This window comes from Copidosoma floridanum, unplaced genomic scaffold (assembly GCF_036245765.1).
Source record: "Copidosoma floridanum isolate Cflo_tuat_1 unplaced genomic scaffold, Cflo_Japanese_pri ptg000004l, whole genome shotgun sequence".
Classification (NCBI taxonomy): Eukaryota; Metazoa; Arthropoda; class Insecta; order Hymenoptera; family Encyrtidae; genus Copidosoma; species Copidosoma floridanum.
In genome coordinates, this window is record NW_028321881.1 from 20,086,481 (window position 1) to 20,096,282 (window position 9,802).

The 9,802-nt window shown below is 32.8% G+C and overlaps 1 non-coding gene across 1 annotated transcript; it reads right to left on the bottom strand.

Annotated features, from left to right (window-relative positions):
- Positions 1-1,023: 1,023 nt before the first annotated feature.
- TRNAT-GGU (transfer RNA threonine (anticodon GGU)) lies at positions 1,024-1,096 on the bottom strand. The gene has a single exon. It is a non-coding gene; the product is annotated as a tRNA-Thr (tRNA).
- Positions 1,097-9,802: the final 8,706 nt, after the last annotated feature.

The following is a 9,802-nucleotide window of genomic DNA, read 5'->3' on the forward strand; positions in this document are numbered from 1 at the left end:
AAAAAAATGTTAATATGAATTAGTACAGAAAATAATGACAACAATTATACCTTAACACTAAGTGACAATAACAATGATGATTATAATAATATTACTCAAAAAGGATACTAAACATGTATCATTTCCCCTAAAATAAGAGAAACATCCGTTGCTCTGCGACATGTGTATTTATATTAACAAAAAATAATTATCACAAGATAAATCGATCAAGTTTTTTTATCATAATAATTGTTTTTCTAAAAGGCATGTAACTTATTAAATACCGCAGACCAGTATCCTTTCAAACTTTCTGAACTTTCAGAAATTTGGTGTATCTGGGACGTTGCAGTCTCGTGACTAAAGATATTCATACCTTTTATTGATTGTGACTAACAAAAAGATAAAACTGATATTTATGATTTATCAGACCATCAGGATTCAGTGTGATTTTTTGAAAAATTTTGTATTGAAGGATTTTTCGATGTCCAAAGCGACGAAGTTGAACATCACAACACTAGTTTTTCTGAAAAACGGTATAACTTCGTATTATTATGAAAAAAAATTTTATTTAAACACCTATTGCATAAACAAAATACTAACCCAAGAAAATTCATGATATTCTAAACCAATTAGCACTTTAAAAATGCCAATCACTTACCAATTTTAAAAGATAATAATTAAAACGTAAACAAATACTTTAGCGACCAATACATGATGCATGTAAATAAGAAACATTCACAATTCGTGTGCAAATAATATTATAGGTATTGAATAAATCATAATTCTTGATGATTTTTAATACCTTTTTATTGGTTGGAGTTTCTGAGGGGAGGTTGGAGGTTAGAACTTTTTTCGAATAAACTGTAAAATTTTTCGATTCTTACTATTAATGTAAAGTCAAATTATTATACATTGACCTCTTTTCATCTAAATTGCGCTATGTATATTTTTTATAGAAACGTCGCGCTTATTTTGAAAGTGAAAATCGCTGGAGTGCGAAAAACTTTGCCAATTAAAAACTACAAAGCAGTGAAAAAAGTTATCCACTTCGGCCAGGAGTCGAACCTGGGCCTCCTTCTTACCGGGAAGGTGCGTTAACCAACTTTGCCACCGAAGCCTCGGCGGACACCCTTCTGTGAAGATTTTAACCCAACTAAGTACTGAAAAAAAAGGTTCTTATATTTCAGCACCATGCCCATTTATGAATTTTTATTTTATAAATATCTCGAAAACTATTAATCCATCTATAAAATTTCAAGTGAAGGCGAAATCTGTAAGTTAGGTCAAATGTTTGAGCCCTTAATGGTCGCAAAATAATTGTGTATTTAAATTTTCTTGCGTTGATTTATTGATGCGCAACGTTTCGCTGAAAATATGCGTCAGCCTCATCAGGCTACAAAATTAAAATTAAAAACACACAATGAGTGATCTGGAAGGCTCAAACACGAAAATACAATAAATTTTTATGTAAATTGTTACCGCAGGTACGCGAAAATTCGTAAGTTTGGTTGACTTACTCGTCACCTGTCGTGCTGTCGACTGACAATAAATTACAACAACAAGCCAGCGCTTATATAGGCGGAGCCGCAAAGGTAGACGGTAAAGGGCGATGAACTCGATCGAGACATTTAAACTTTCGTAGTAAAGGAAGGTATGCTCTATTAAAGGAAAGCACATCCTCCTTTCTATTGATGTTGTGTTTGTCGAGTTTTATATAAAGCATTTCGGAAATAATTCTTTTTTTATAATTGGATTCTTTGTCAAGGATTTTAAAGTTATCCCAATCGAATTCATGGTCAAAATTGATTTGGTGTGCACAAACAACGGAATCGGAGTTTTTACTTTTCATATGTTCACTGATGCGGACCTCCGCCGCTCGCTTTGTTTCACCCACATATGACGCAGGACAATTTTTACAATAAAACTTATATACTACATTTGTCTGTTTATGTTTATTCGTCGTATCTTTTCCTAAGCGGACGATATGCTGCAGTTTATTGTTAATAAGAGGGTAAGTGTAAATATTGTAGGGTTTTAACATGGTTGAAATTTTTCGAAATAATTGTCAATAAATGGTATGCCAATTCTGCAGAGAGGGAAGGTGTTTGTAGTGCTTCTGTTATGATTAATATATTTGTGTCTTTTTAATCTGACCTTTATGTTTTTATTAATAAAGTTAAAAGGGTAATTGTTTTTTATCAACAGGTTTTTCACCCTAGCAATATTCACACCGTGAAAACGTGTACTGGCAAGTAAGATCGCCCTATCAACCAAATTAAAAACAACATTTCTCTTATAGCTAACTGGATGACCAGAAAAATAATTTAAGATTCGTCCGGAATGAGTCCACTTCATATCAACCAAGGAATAAAACGAGCCATATTGAATTAAAATTAGATAAAGAGATTGGAGATAAATCCAAATTATAGAGCTACTTTTATTATTGATCATACTGCAACATGTGGTTAATGAGAAAATTAAAAAAATGTTTTCATGTACAAAAACTGATACCTATTGTTGCAGCATTGATTTGAAGGCTTTAAGATGCATGCAACTTACTTTATGATTAAACCAAAGTATGGCCCTAATTCGCTATACAACCACCTTAAGGAGAAGCATATCTTACTTTCCAGCCAATGGAGTGTCTAATCTGAAAATCCATGGTCAACTTGCTATTACACTAGAAGAGAAAAACGTTTTCCAAAAACCTGAGATTACTTTTAAATTGTCTTGCCTTTCATACTTTACATTAATTATAGATATTGATGTTATTAATCGATGGGTAAGTATTATGTCAAATTATTATACATTGACCTCTTTCCATTTAAATTGCGCTATGTATATTTTTTATAGAAACGTCTCGCTTATTTTTAGAGTGAAAATCGCTGGAGTGCGAAAAACTTTGTCAAATAAAAATTACAAAGCAGTGAAAAAAGTTATCCGCTTCGGCCAGGAGTCCAACCTGGGCCTCCTTCTTACCGGGAAGGTGCGTTAACCAACTTCACCACCGAAGCCTCGGCGGACACCCTTCTGTAAATAATTCTACCTGCGCAATTGGATTCCTTCTCATTTGCGGATAAAAAAGATGTATAAATTAATACAATTAAATATCTCAGAGTACATAAATAATGATTTACTTATTAAGTGAGAATATTTAGTAACATTTATCTGGTTACTTTTGGCCTTGTTTCTTTTTTGTGGTGGGTGCAGGAATTGCTATTTTTGAATTAATAAAATTACATTTTTAAAACAGACTAGAGTAAAAACACAATTACATATAAATCGTTTTCTCTTTAAAAGCCGATTCTAAACATTAGATACAAAGAGTTACTTGTACCTAATGACTGACAGTCAAAGCTTATGCAAGCCCTTTAATTCAAATTAATATATCCGGATGACCAATCAAATGTGTCTCATCTGGTGTTTAGATTTGGAACCTCTGAAGAGTAGACAACAACTAGCAGACAAAATTTATTTCATTTGAATAGTTGTTTGGAAATTCGAATAACCAATGAGATTGAAAAATATGTATATTTATGCTTATGTCTACGTATACATAGCTGTGTTGGTTTTCTGCTTGTCTAAGCGTCAGTTGTATTTGCAATACCATCTAGCGGGGCTTGGTCATCCGGAAATCCAGATAGAAAACCCATTTGCTCAGCTGAATATTATGTAAATATCATGTGAATCTCAGGTGAGCTTTGCTTGAAGCTTACTGAATAAAGTGTACCCGATATTTACATGATATTCACTTAATATCCAACTGATTTTCACTTTATAACAAACTGATTGTTATTAATTGCTCCTTAGGTGGTAATCAACTGAAAATCAGGTGAAAATTTTCAGAAAATCGGGTGAATGTCAGGGGAATATCATGCCAAAATATCAAGTGATTATCAGTGGATTATCATCTAGCACTGAGCAACCGGAAACACTAATTTAATTTGTTTCAAACCACAAAATAGTAGCATCGTTCACATAAAAACTGTACTACATATTTGCGTTATTATTAATTTTAGAAACATATTAAGGTACAAAAGTTTAAAAGATTTTTACTAACGATAGCTGATAAGAAGATCCATTATATTATCAGAAATCTAACGTAAATTATGAAACTTCAGAACTGTGGTGTATAAACAAGTTTTAAATCTTACTATACAGTTACGCATCATAATTTTATTACAAATATTATAACGTCCGTAATCCAGCAGTAAGGAGGAATCAAATCGTACAGGCATAACTAGATTTTAACGCAATTTATCACTTAAAACAAAGGTTTTATATTTCAGTGGCACGCCTATTTCCAAATTTTCATTTTGAAAACATTTTGCAAACTATTGGTCAACAAATGAAAATTCAAGTGAATGATGCATTGACAAGTAAGGAGGATTCGTTTAAGCGCCAGGTTTATAAGTCTACATGGGAACCGTGATGTCAGCGCACTCTACCGGGCAAGGTTTTTAATCAGTTTAGTATTCGTTTGGTTTTTTCAATACTATTGTTTTCATAACCTATATACTGATAAATAAATAAGCATTTACCATATACCACGGACCGCTTTCTCCCACTAGGTCACTACACAAGCTGCTGATTATTTCATTATTATTAGCTTGGTCTCCACATTGAATCGATCTCCCCCACATCTACCCTCTTTTATTTACCGTCGTCCAACAGAACAAGCTGACGCAGTATCATACTCTTGCTGCCACTACCCTAGGACATATTCATCAGGAATGGGACCCACAACGGTCACATGGTTTTCCCACTCTTCACCCGAGAAGCAAGAAAAAGCGCTTTAATCCTTGTCTTACAGTACAAAAAAGAAAGAAAGAGAAATATCAGCCTGGGAGCAAGAAAGAGATATAACGCTTAGGCCCCGTCTAATAGCACAAGAGTCGCTAGTTTATCTTATAGTACAGAACATCTTCCTACATAGGCGCAGTATCACACTCTTCACTAAAGGGGAAGGCTGGGGTGGGCGTAGAACCACTGTAGCTTATATGCAAAATTTTATAGTCTTGTCAGATAATTTCTTGTGAAATCATCAGATATTTTTAAAAGAGTGATAACATGATGATTGCAGAAAAAGAGAAATATGACGTAAGCATTTACAAAATTGCAAGAATATTAGGGTACAGTTGAAAAAAGTAATTAAATACGGAGAAAGAGTGCAGCCATGGATTGTTTTCTTTATTAATTTAGTGCATAAAATTTGTTATTTTGATGAGCAGAGTCGATTTTGTTAAATATGCACGCAACATTAAATAGTTTTTTGGCTCAGTGATAAAAAAAGAATGGACTTAACTATTAGCAGCTAACTGATGTACAAGATAACAAAATACTGTTTGACGTGTAGCTATAACTCATTGCTAGAGAGCACATGTAAATAATAAATTAAGGTAGATTATCATAAAACTAAATGACTTTAACTCTAAACAAAACTGATGTAATTAAAGATTTAACATATTCCGAAATCAAAACGAGTCACTTTAAAATGTAGTTTTAAGATATGTTCTTACGGGACGCCACTGACCAGTTATCAGATGTAACATAATATCTCCCCAAATGTACTTTAACTATCACTGTAAAACTAGGTGCTCCAAGAAAAAAGCATAAACTTGCTGAAATTAAAAACGTTGTTTTGCATGAGGCATTTTTCTAAATTCTGTAAAAAGAAAGTAAGCACGCTTACATGCACGGACGAGATTTAAATGCGGCGAACGCTATCAGATATTGTTCATAAAAAGCAACAAGTTGGTCAGTCGAAAAATAAATTTTTTTAAAATTTATTGTAGAATTAAATAGTAATTACAATTTTGAAAATTATATTTAAATAATTTTTTTTATACAGTTAAGACATCTTCTGAGACAGTAATGCACCTGGAATTCCGAGTATCTTGAGGAAGACAGAATATTAAACTCGCCTAAGTTCATTACGTAAAATATTTCTTGGCGTGAAATGACCACATATTGAACATCAAATGAAGTTATCAGACATTTTAAGCAATAGCTATCAAGCTAACTAAAAGCCCTCTAGGAGGCCCTGTTTTAGAACGGCACCAGTCAACAATCCACCTTAAATATTAATATGTTGGCACTCTAGCTAAAGACATGAGTAAGCTTAGTCAAAAATGTATAGCTATAAAGTTATAAATAATAGTTATAATTATGGCTAAAATTCCGTATAGTTAGCTATCTTGAACTATGAAGTAGCTATAAAGACCTACAAATTTTAGCTATTATTAAAAATAGGTAATTATTTTTTATAATTTATTATTGTAGCTATAAATTAAACGCAAGTTTTAAAGAACAATCGTCTTAAAGAACAACCAAATATGATTTTTTTAAATGTATACCTATCACTAGTGTGATTATGGCTTATTCACTTATCTTTTCTCACTAATAGCAAAGTCTCAAAAATCGTTGTAATTGCTAGCTACGAAAACTACTCAACCAATTTTAATGAATTATTTCATACTGATTTATGACACTTCCTACATAGTTTTCACATATTTTTTTTCTCGAATAAATTAATAATAATAGCAATAAATAAAATCAAAGTTTTGCAATAAAAATGCTAGCTTTGCGCTTTTTTTTTACGGGGATCTTATAAATGGCGTTGGAGTTAAATTGAAGCCAACTATAATCCAAGTTAGTGAGTCCAGTTGTATTGTATTGTATTGTATTGTATTGTATCAAGATTCCAACGTACACCCCGTAGGATTTTTGCGTATTCTATGTCCCTAACCTCTACCTTCCTTGTTCTTTTTCTGTCATTATCATCATCCTATTTCCTCAAGTATGCGAGTCTTTCGTGAGGGATCCTTGCAAAGTTCCCCTCAGACATACTTTCCAATAAACCGTCTAAGTCGCTGTACCGACCTTTTTACAACTAACAGTAACTTTACCTGATGAGTTGGCTAGGTGTTGGTTTTCTTTTGAAAAGGAAGCCCCTGAAGGTCCAGACATTACCAGAAAAGTCGACTATTCGTTTTAAAATTCGGATAAGTGGTGTTTCGGCATCCTGGGTACTCATCCCATCGAAAAAGCTCAAGAAAAAATCTCGATAATTTTCGAAGGGATTCGAACCCACGACTTCTAGAGTATTCCTGGCTAGGAGGCTAGCACGCTTACCACTAAGCCATTGAAGCTCTTGTCAGTGAGTCTAATTGTAATAATTCCAAACAAGATGTCAAATACCATTGACGTTCACTGGAAGTACGTCAAAAACAGTGCTGCTAGTCGTGCAGCTGGGTATCCCGGCTACTTACGACACTCTTACAGTTTGCAATGGGCTGCTGACCTACGTTTATTTTCAACCTAGATTACGAAGATGACCGAGTGCTATGAAAGAAAAGGCGTTGGTAACGCTTACGTCCATGCGGTATAATACTATGAGACATCTGGCCAGATTATAACTAGCTCTAATGCTAAAGGAGGCTTGGGCGTTTGGTGTCGTATCTAATGAGGGGCCTCTCTTGGGTACTTATTATGGAAATGATTATTTGTATTTTTTTCACAATTGTATTTATCATATAAGTGTGTCAGCGCAATTTCAATAATACACGGAAAAGTCACCGAGAAATAAATATTTAAAAAATTATTAGTTTTTCCGAGATACCTGTATAAACATGACGGCCCTGCCACGATAAAACTGACAACACCGTACTCTCTTGTTCTCTTCTGCTATCATATACCTATACTTGTATTGGACTTAAATATGTATGCTTGTATAATTGTGTATGTACAGCGGATGCGCACTTACAATACCTGAACAAAAAAATTCTCTGGTTCGACGTTTTCTTCATTGTTTTCTCAGAATTTAACGTGTTGACGCTATTTTTTTTTTTTTTTAATAATAGATTCTTTATAATTAAAAGTATATGTACCAATTCGACTTCTGGGCCCACAGATTTTTATTATAGTACAATAGTCCATTTAATTTCGGGTTCCGTAAGGTTACGTGTTAAAGTGACGAATTTTTACAAGCGATTTTCTCGAAAATAAATGTGTTGAATTATCTATTTCTTTTTTCACTAAAAAATCTGACGCACTTTATTTACATAATCTCTGAACTTCAGAGCTAGCCATTATTTGATTTAAAATAGCCTAAGCCTCCTTATAATGGCGTCCTGCCCATACTCTGACTAACCTGGTGCTGCCAAAGCAACTCTTGCTACAACAGCCAGTTAAAGAGAACAATCAGATAGTCACATCTGCTGAAAATATTATTATTAGCCTTTGACTGAGAGTATCACCGTGGACCTTTTTCAGAGCCATCATAAATCTCTATGATACGGGGCAGCATCCATAGGCCAGTTGTACACACAAACTATATCTAAGGCTGCGGCTAGCCACTGCTCTATGCAGCTAACCACTGCTTCCTGAGATTGGTTGACTCTTTCTACTGCTAGCTGTAGCTAATAGTGGCTAGTGACAGCTCCAATTGTATACAATAAGCAATCTCTAATGTTAAAATATCTCGCTATCTATTTTTTTTTTTTTTTACAACTATTTCCAAAAAGTATTTTAAAGAAAATTGCAACAACGATTCACCAATTAATAGACGATATAAAGCCAGTCACTTTCAATCCAATCAGTCATTCATTGGCAGAAGTTGCAAGTGAAGTTTTTTGCCACGAGACTGGATACTCTAACCATAACCATAACATGTTAGAAGCATCTATAATGCCTGACATACCGACAAAAATATCAAATTAAAAACAACTTTTTTTTTTAACTTGGGTAAAATTTACAGCTGCAAAAAACCTACATTTAATATACGTACTTTATAGGTCTTTATTGCTAGTTCGTAGTTAAATATATCTTCTATAATTTTATGGTACTGGCACTATTATTTATAACTGTAATTATAGCTTTAAATTTTTGACTGAAACACGCATGAGGTTTAAGGCCTTTCTGACGGCCCTGTGTGGGTATGTATTATTTACATTTTCTCATAGCAGGAAAATACTCCCTCTTTAGGCTGAGTAAGGTAGAAATATTGTAAGTAATAGATTCAGTAGTAAGAAAGTTAGACAATACGTTATCAAACTACATTTCTTACAATATTCAAATCAAAAGAATAATATTATTTATATTTCTAATTTGGATTCAGCATTGATGATAATTGCAGTAAAACTATGAATACAATGTTTCATAACTTTATTATTTAATACAGCATGAATTAAACTAAAATAAGTCGGTGTACGCAACAGTCAAAAATGTTGTCAGAGTTAGGAATGTTTTTTAATATATTTGTACCTCAGCTGTTAATAACTGTAAAACTTAGTAGCATAAGCTCTACTTGTGGCCGAGACTGATATTACTATTTAAACTGACTCCCAGGCTTCTCTTATATTTTCCACTATGTATACTATTATCACCTGATCAACGTCTCATTATTATTTATTAAATTACATTGCTTTTTTTTAAATAACATACGATTTATTTTATTAGAGGGACTATTAAAAACTGAGGTTATTAAGCATTTCTATAACCTATTATTTTATAACACATTTTTTATATATTTGATAATGAAATCTAGTACCCCTTACCTTTTTTGTTGTACTCCTTAGGTTTGCTGCTAATTTATTTGTAATTTTAAATTATTTCCGTAGGATAAACTAGTGTTTTATAAGCTTGTAGCGATACTGTACTTGTATTAAAAGCTTTGTTAAAAGTTTAGCATTTTGTAACATTTCATATTTATCATAAGCCAACTTTTTTTTTTTAATTATTACTTTAAAAATTACTTTAAGGACATTTTCCCATGTAAACACGTGTTTTTAAAATACTTTAATATAAAAATAATTTTTAATGT